The sequence below is a fragment of the Bubalus kerabau genome, chromosome 4 (genome assembly GCF_029407905.1).
Source record: "Bubalus kerabau isolate K-KA32 ecotype Philippines breed swamp buffalo chromosome 4, PCC_UOA_SB_1v2, whole genome shotgun sequence".
Classification (NCBI taxonomy): Eukaryota; Metazoa; Chordata; class Mammalia; order Artiodactyla; family Bovidae; genus Bubalus; species Bubalus kerabau.
Genome location: NC_073627.1, coordinates 78,136,814 through 78,144,100, shown reverse-complemented (window position 1 = coordinate 78,144,100; position 7,287 = coordinate 78,136,814). Strand labels below are relative to the sequence as shown.

At 42.3% G+C, this 7,287-nt stretch overlaps 1 long non-coding RNA gene across 1 annotated transcript; it reads right to left on the bottom strand.

Moving 5' to 3' along the window:
* Positions 1 to 1,957: 1,957 nt before the first annotated feature.
* LOC129649874 (uncharacterized) lies at positions 1,958 to 5,698 on the bottom strand. Its single transcript, XR_008713341.1, has 3 exons — positions 5,244 to 5,698; positions 3,855 to 3,989; positions 1,958 to 2,134 (listed from the first exon to the last, which is right to left on the bottom strand). It is a non-coding gene; the product is annotated as an uncharacterized LOC129649874 (long non-coding RNA).
* Positions 5,699 to 7,287: the final 1,589 nt, after the last annotated feature.

The following is a 7,287-nucleotide window of genomic DNA, read 5'->3' as shown; positions in this document are numbered from 1 at the left end:
TGCATTATCAACTGGTGATTTTATATTCTAATTATCACTGACTCAGCATTTTTTGTCCCTTTCCTGTTGCTAAATTATCTCAAAAAGCATAAAATGGCTCCCTCTTGGTGACTAACAGAAAAGAGAATCACAGAGAACCCAAGAGTTAAAAGAGATATTGCCCTTGCAACATAATCACTCATCTGCAGTTTCTTTTCCAATATTTTCTCTGGAGAGTCAGACCTTTCCACTTCAGGAGTGAAACCTTCAAGGAGTAAACTACACACAGGCTTCACTAAACTGCCTATGTACCTCTGGTCACTAAAGAAATTATCCAATTACTAAGTCATCCTTCGGAGAAGGCAATGGCACCCCACTCCAGTACTCTTGCCTGGAAAATCCCATGGACAGAGGGGCCTGGAGGGCTGCAGTACATGAGGTCGCTAGGAATCGGACACGACTGAGCGACCTCACTTTATTTTTTCACTTTCATGCATTGGAGAAGGAAATGGCAACCCACTCCAATGTTCTTGCCTGGAGAATCCCAGGGACGGGGGAGCCTGGTGGGCTGCCGTCTATGGGGTCACACAGAGTCGGACACAACTGAAGCGACTTAGCAGCAGCAGCAGCAAGTCATCCTTGTCTCTGGAAGATTTAGTCAGTCATTCATTCAATGAACATCTAATTAAAAGTGCAAAACAAGGGACTTCCCTGGTCGTCCAGTGGCTAAGATTCCTCACTCCCAATGCAGGAGGCCCAGGTTTGATCCCTGGTCAGAAAACAAGATCCCACATGCGACAACTAGGAGTTCTCATGGCACAACCAAAGATCCCACGTCAGCATTAAGACCCAGTGCAATCAAACAGATTTTTTTTAATGTGTGAAAACATTATTGTCAATAATTTTGGGACTAAAAACATGAAAGAGCTTAGCCCCTTCCCTTGCACAGCAAAATAGAATTTTTGTTAGATGGTGTATTAATATTCTTTCCAGTCTCCATATACTTAGCTATGTGACTGAGCATTTCCTGATTTGTCAAGAGGTATCAAATACCTAAAAGTGTGTATTTTTAATGAACTCTAGTGTTATCTCTATGAATTTATCTTGAGGAAAAAATCAGATGTATGTGCATAGGTTTAACCACAAACATACTCATTGAAGCATCATAAACCTCCCAACTGACCAGCAATCTATAACTGGTTAATAACAGCTAACTTATTTGTTCATTTGCCAGAAAATGAACATTATTTTTGTCTCTATAACAGTATGCATTATTCTCTCTTCAGAGGCACGTAACATGGTAGGTACCTTTTTCAAGATCACACAGCTGAGAGATACACGGCAGGATTGTGGTCCAGACACCTATGTGTTAGCCAGTGAGCTGTTACCCAGTTCACACAAAGCTACCTCGTACCTTCTGAACTGGAGCTCAGCCTCAGCTAGGCTTATTAGCAAGGCAGTCTTTCTGCAAACTGTATCTAACTGTCCCCTTACCCTTGTTCTTGATCACAACAGCCAATTTATTTCCTTCACTGAATGTACCTGAGTGATTTTCTTCTTTAAATCAGTTTTAACAGCTTTATAGGGATGTACCAGAAAATTATTGTTTAAGAGTGCAATTCAATATTTTTTAAGTAAATTTGCAGAATTGGACAAGCATTACCACAAAACAGTTTTAAAATGTTAATCCCATAAAATTCCACTGAGCCCATTTGCAACCAATCCCAGCTCATATCCCCAGCCCCAGGAAACCAACCATCTCTATAAACTTGTTTTTTTCTGGATGGTTCATGTTAATAGAGTCATACATGAGTCATCCCAAAAAGCATTATTAGGACAAATAACAAAACTATCATTTTGGAAATATACTATATACAGTACATGATGCCAAGTGTTTTGGGTACACGTGTGGTATGTTTTACAACAATTGCTTGTATCTGGGGAAGTAAGACAATCACACGAGGCCTAATAACTAGTAAAAGCATTTGAATTTTTATTCAAGTGTGACTGATTCCAAGCTCTTGACCTGAACACAGGGCTTGTGTTCTCTTCTGAGCCTTTATGAGTTCAAGATGGTGACCTCAGCTGGTGAGGCAGGGTGGCCTCTTTATAGATGAGAATCTTAGGTTGGGTGGTCAGATTCCCATTCTTGACCCTGTATCCAAAATATGCAAAAATAAAACATGTTACTAAGGAAATATATTTTAGAGCAAGTGGGTTAATAGAAGAACTCTTAACAAAATTGATCCTTTCTCAATCTGATTACTCTGGCATCTCTAATATTTAAAAGAACTGATTCCTGCAGAGGCTAACAACAGAGAATCTTTTTGTTGAGAGATGTCACTTATTCTAACTGCATATTTGCTTATCTAAAAAATGTCTCAGCCACAATTCCAAATTCTTGGTCCTGAAAAGATCAGGGATACCCTGTGGATTTCTCACCCTGAGAGGGCTTGGTTGTTGTCTTCTCATTTGGGGATGTTATTTGTTTAAGCTTTGTGTTTGGAATTGGAACATGGCCAATTAACACTGTGACGGTTTCAGGTGGACAGCAAAGGGACACAGCCACGTAGCCCTGGCCCCTGCAACCCCCTCCCATTCAGGCTGCCACATGACATGCAGCAGAGCTCCCTGTGCTAGACAGTAAGTCCTTGTTGGTTATCCATTTTAAATATAGCCGTGTGTACATGTCCATCCCAAATTCCCTATCCCTTCCCTCCATCCTTACCCCCATGACAACCATAAGTTGGTTCTCCTAAGTCTGTTTCTGTATCATATCATTTCTTTTTAGATTCTTGGGGATATTATTGCTCCCTTGTCAAGGAAGGCAATATGTCTTTCTTCCTGGACCCAGGCAACTGGGAAATATTAAATCCAAGCCCTTCTGTCTCCTGTTACACCGAGGGCTCTCTGCTCTCTGAGGGCGACTGCAGTGGGACACCGCAAGTCAGGATCCTTCAGCCTTTGCAAGCCTGAGGGCTCAGGGGTCTGTAACTCGTGGCTGCCTTTCCCACGCTCTTGGGTTCTGGCTCTATTCTGGTCTCTGGGCCTCCATTACTTTGAGGATATAAATGTGAACAGTGTGCATAGAGTAGTCATACCTCCAAGTGAGAAATCTCGGAGAAGTTATCAAAGACTCCTTGAAAGAGGAAAAATGAGATTTTTTTCCCTCTCACAGGGTGTTCAAGATTGCTTCAGAGGAAAGTACTCACAGAAAGACAAGACTGTCAAGGCTGCTAACTTCTGTTCTTGGTAACTGTTGCTCACAGCCCTTGGACTGTGAGAGCTGGGACAAAAGCTCATGTATTTTCTTATGGAATAAGAGTTCCACATGGTAATCAGTTACTCAGTGAAGAGAACTCTCCACTCAATGATACAGCTGAAATTCCCAAGGAACCTCCTTTGAGTGTCTAAGAAATACTTGGGCTTCCCTGGTGCCTCAGACAGCAAAAAATCCTGCAGTGCAGAAAACCTGGGTCTGACTCCTGGGTTGGGAAGATCCCCTCGAGGACAGCACGGCACGGCAACCCACTCCAGTGTTCTTGCCTGAAGAATTCCATGGACAGAGGAGCCTGGCGGGCTACAGTCCATGGGCCACAAAGAGTCAGACATGTCTGAGCAACTAACACTTTCACTTCACAGGGAACACTCAGACCAAACATTCTCAGAAATAATTACCTTGAGCAGCTATAAATTTCTCTTGGTCATGAATTCCACATTTATCCTGCATATGTGAATGTCCATAAGGAAGCCAGTGTCTCTCCTTTACCAGAAATGTCTCAAAAGGGACCATTAGCATCAGTGGCAGAAGTCACAGTCTGGGCTGAAATCAGATTTCTAGATGGACTTAGATTTCCCTCCTTGAAAGGACTTACTAATTGTCCAGCAAGGTGTGCATCTCCTGGGCCGCTGGTTTAGCACCTGGGCGTCTCTCTTCTTCTCTACCACTGCTGCTTCTAGGCTTTCGCATTACTCACTCACTACCATTTAATTTCCTATGCCTGTGTCATCTGAGGAGAGAGAGAACACATCTTTTACTTTCATTTTTTCTTCCCCAGAAATGCCATTGAACAGAAGTGCTCTTTGCTTCCTGCTACCAAGACACAATGAGAGGCCAATCCTGGTCCACTCTGCACACTAGACTCACTGGAGGTTGTGTGACCATCACCCTCCATTTCAGTGTGTGTTACAGCTCAGCTCCGCCCTGACCCAGGAGCCTACTTCTCCTCCAGGGGTTTCTGCTCCTTCTCTCTTCTAAAATCGCTGCTTCCCACCTTTCCCCTTCTCTCTGTTTTGTCCTCCCTTTGTCCTCTGTTAGTCATCTTAGTTATTTCTGTAATTGTTCCTTTAAAAGACACTGATTCCTGGGTATCTGTACATGAATATTACTATTTTAATTCCTTGTTAATTTGACACCTCTTTATTATCTCTTTAAGAACCTAGCAGCCCTGAGCTAATGAGAGTAGAAACAAATGGGGAAACGTCTCAATTAACACACACCTAAAAGACATTCATAGGTTAAATTTCAGATAGGTAATCCTTAGCTTCCAGTACTGTGACTGAAACATGGGTGAGAGCATGTTATATACTATGTATCATACAGCCAAAGCAGCAAGTTTTCCTGTTTTATTGCATCTTCTACCTTTTGGGGTAGAAAATTATTTAGTACTTAACCTAACCAGAAACTGGTCCCAAACCCTCTAGCCATTCCATGGATAAACCATGGCCCTGCTGAAATACTGTTCTGAGAGCAAGGGGGCTACACACTCCACTCGTGGAGTTACCCTGTGTTTATCACAGCAGATAAACATATCAATCTGTAGAGTCTATAGACTCAGATCAAGCTGTAGAGTCTATCTATCCAGAGTTCTATTTGTAAATCACAGCCATACTCCCTGGCTCCCATATAATCTACAGGTGTCTCTATTCCCTTTGTCAAAAGTTGCAGTATCCTTCTCTCCATAGCTCATTTTAAAAATATCTCCTGCTTATTAGCACTTTTGCACTCATGGTACTAATGAAAATTAGGAAATAATAAGATTCGGCTTCAAGATAACCTTGATGCCTTTTGGAAATATTTTTTCCCCTTAGGTAAAACTGGACAATCCTTAGTAATTCACATGAAAACTCCAATATCTGAGGAAGCCAGAGAAACCCAAGCTGAGACTTTTACTTGGCCTCTCAGATATGCGAGTATCGCTGTTGGATTGACAGAGTTTGCTAAGCCCAGTTCAAAATGAGCCTCTTTGTCCTCAAGCCCTTACCTTGTTCCCCTAGAAAGCCACCTGCTTTCCTCCTTCCTGTGCACCTCTCTATGAATCCAGGATGTGGATGCTATGAGAGGCACCAGCCATTGGAAGCAAGTCTTCTCTCTTTAAACTTTGGAGTCAAAAGGCTGAGGGTGTGTTGTGGGGAGAACAAGTTTCCACCTATGCTCTTTGCTCGATGTCATCCTTTTCCACATGGGTATCATGTTGGGGGCTGAAGATGCACAGTGCATACAAGTAAGCAGGGGGAAGGGAAGTGTCCCCCAGAACAGCAAGAATTCCTGAGTATTGAATCCTGCCTCTAACTCATCTGTGTATTCTTTAACATCTGGACCTGCACATAATACATCTTTAGGCAACTGCTCCCTTTAACGGTTGGACAGAGGAAAGGTACAGGTATTATAGGAGATACGAAGAATTGCCTCCACAACAGTAGGGTTTTTGATCAGGCTATCTCCAGACGATAGCATGGGCATCATCTTGTGGTCAGGTTAGCTAAGAAGAAAAAAGTGGAAAACAAATGAATCTTTATGTTTGTATACCCCACCTCCACCCCACAACACAGATACTGAATATTTATAAAATTTTTTAGACAAAACTGAGTAACTTCATTTTCTTTTCTTTTTTAGGCACCATGATGGAGACTTCCACATGCAGACTTAATTTCTTGTGAAAGCCTGGTGAGGAAGAGAAATGTTTCCTTCTTTTCTTCTAATCTTCTTTATTCCCAGACACTATCGCTAGGAGACTCACCAGCGCGTAGAGCCAGACATGCTTCAGACTAGGTTGGAAATGGGTTTCTCCCTGAGAGCAGCCAGTACCTGTGGAACTCTTACGTGGGCTCTATTCTGTGCCCCTCCCAATACTCTCAAGTACCATCTGACAGTTATTTTTGCCTCTGACAGTTAACCTCTAAAGTCTTTTCTGTTTTCAGCTAAATCTCTGGCTCCCACAGCTTCATACACTGCCCAAGTCAGTGTGGCTTATCCTCTTCTTCACACCCCTCACCCAGTAGAGTGTCTTAAAACATTTTTGTCCCATTTGAGAAAATGGCCTCATGATCTTAGTATAAAACCGGAAGAAGTCTATCTATCCACCTATTTATCTATAATTTATTTTCCCCAATGCATAATTTCAGGTTTCATCATATTGGTTACCACTAAAGAGAATTTCTACTGATATCCATATCTTCTTTAGTCCAGTCCTTTAAAAGTTGAAGGAAATCCTAGCTTCCTGTTAGGCAATAACTTTCTGGGCTGCATTCCCTTCTTCTTCAGGGTTAGATGATTTCTCATTCTACCCTCCACTTCCTGAATCATTCCAGGTAAGAAAGAAAATAAACCAACATAAAAGGCAGAAGCCATTGCTCAGGTAGACAGAAAAATTTATGGCATAATTACTTCATGAAAATTGTGGTTAGCCTGGGGCTCCCACAGAGCAGGCATTTGGTTATTTGCAGGTTCTGTCTCCTCAGGCATAATTGGTCTCCTCTAGAAGGAAAATGGTAACTTCAGCCTTTCTCCACTAAGTAACTTGAGAGTTCTATACCCCATTCCTCCTCATAGAAAGCTTATCTCAATCAGCCCAATCTCTGTCCAAGTAGGGGTACCCCAAAACTCACCTCTGCACCAGCAAACAGTTTCTCTGATATCCTCAATTTCCAGATGCTTCTCCATTCAAAGTATTTCATTGCAGTTGGTTTTTTAAGGCAGGGTGTACTGATCCTGCAGGTGGGTGGTCTGTCCATGGTGCTCAGATGTGACTGAGTACAATCCACTTGTAAACCTCTAAGACATCATGGGGACAACTTCCAATATTCCTTTACTCAAGGTTTGACTGTTGGGGTAGGAATGTTGCCCAGGTCTGGAGCTTTCTTTACCTCGTCAGTTACTCCCCAGAATTCCGCAGTCCCGGATTAAGTTTACCTAAACCAACTGTCTCTCAGCAGTAGTTGATTTTTCACAAGGGAAATGCTCTCACATACCCACTTTATATCACACCCTTTTAACTACATCTCTATTTGGACATGCATGAATATTTG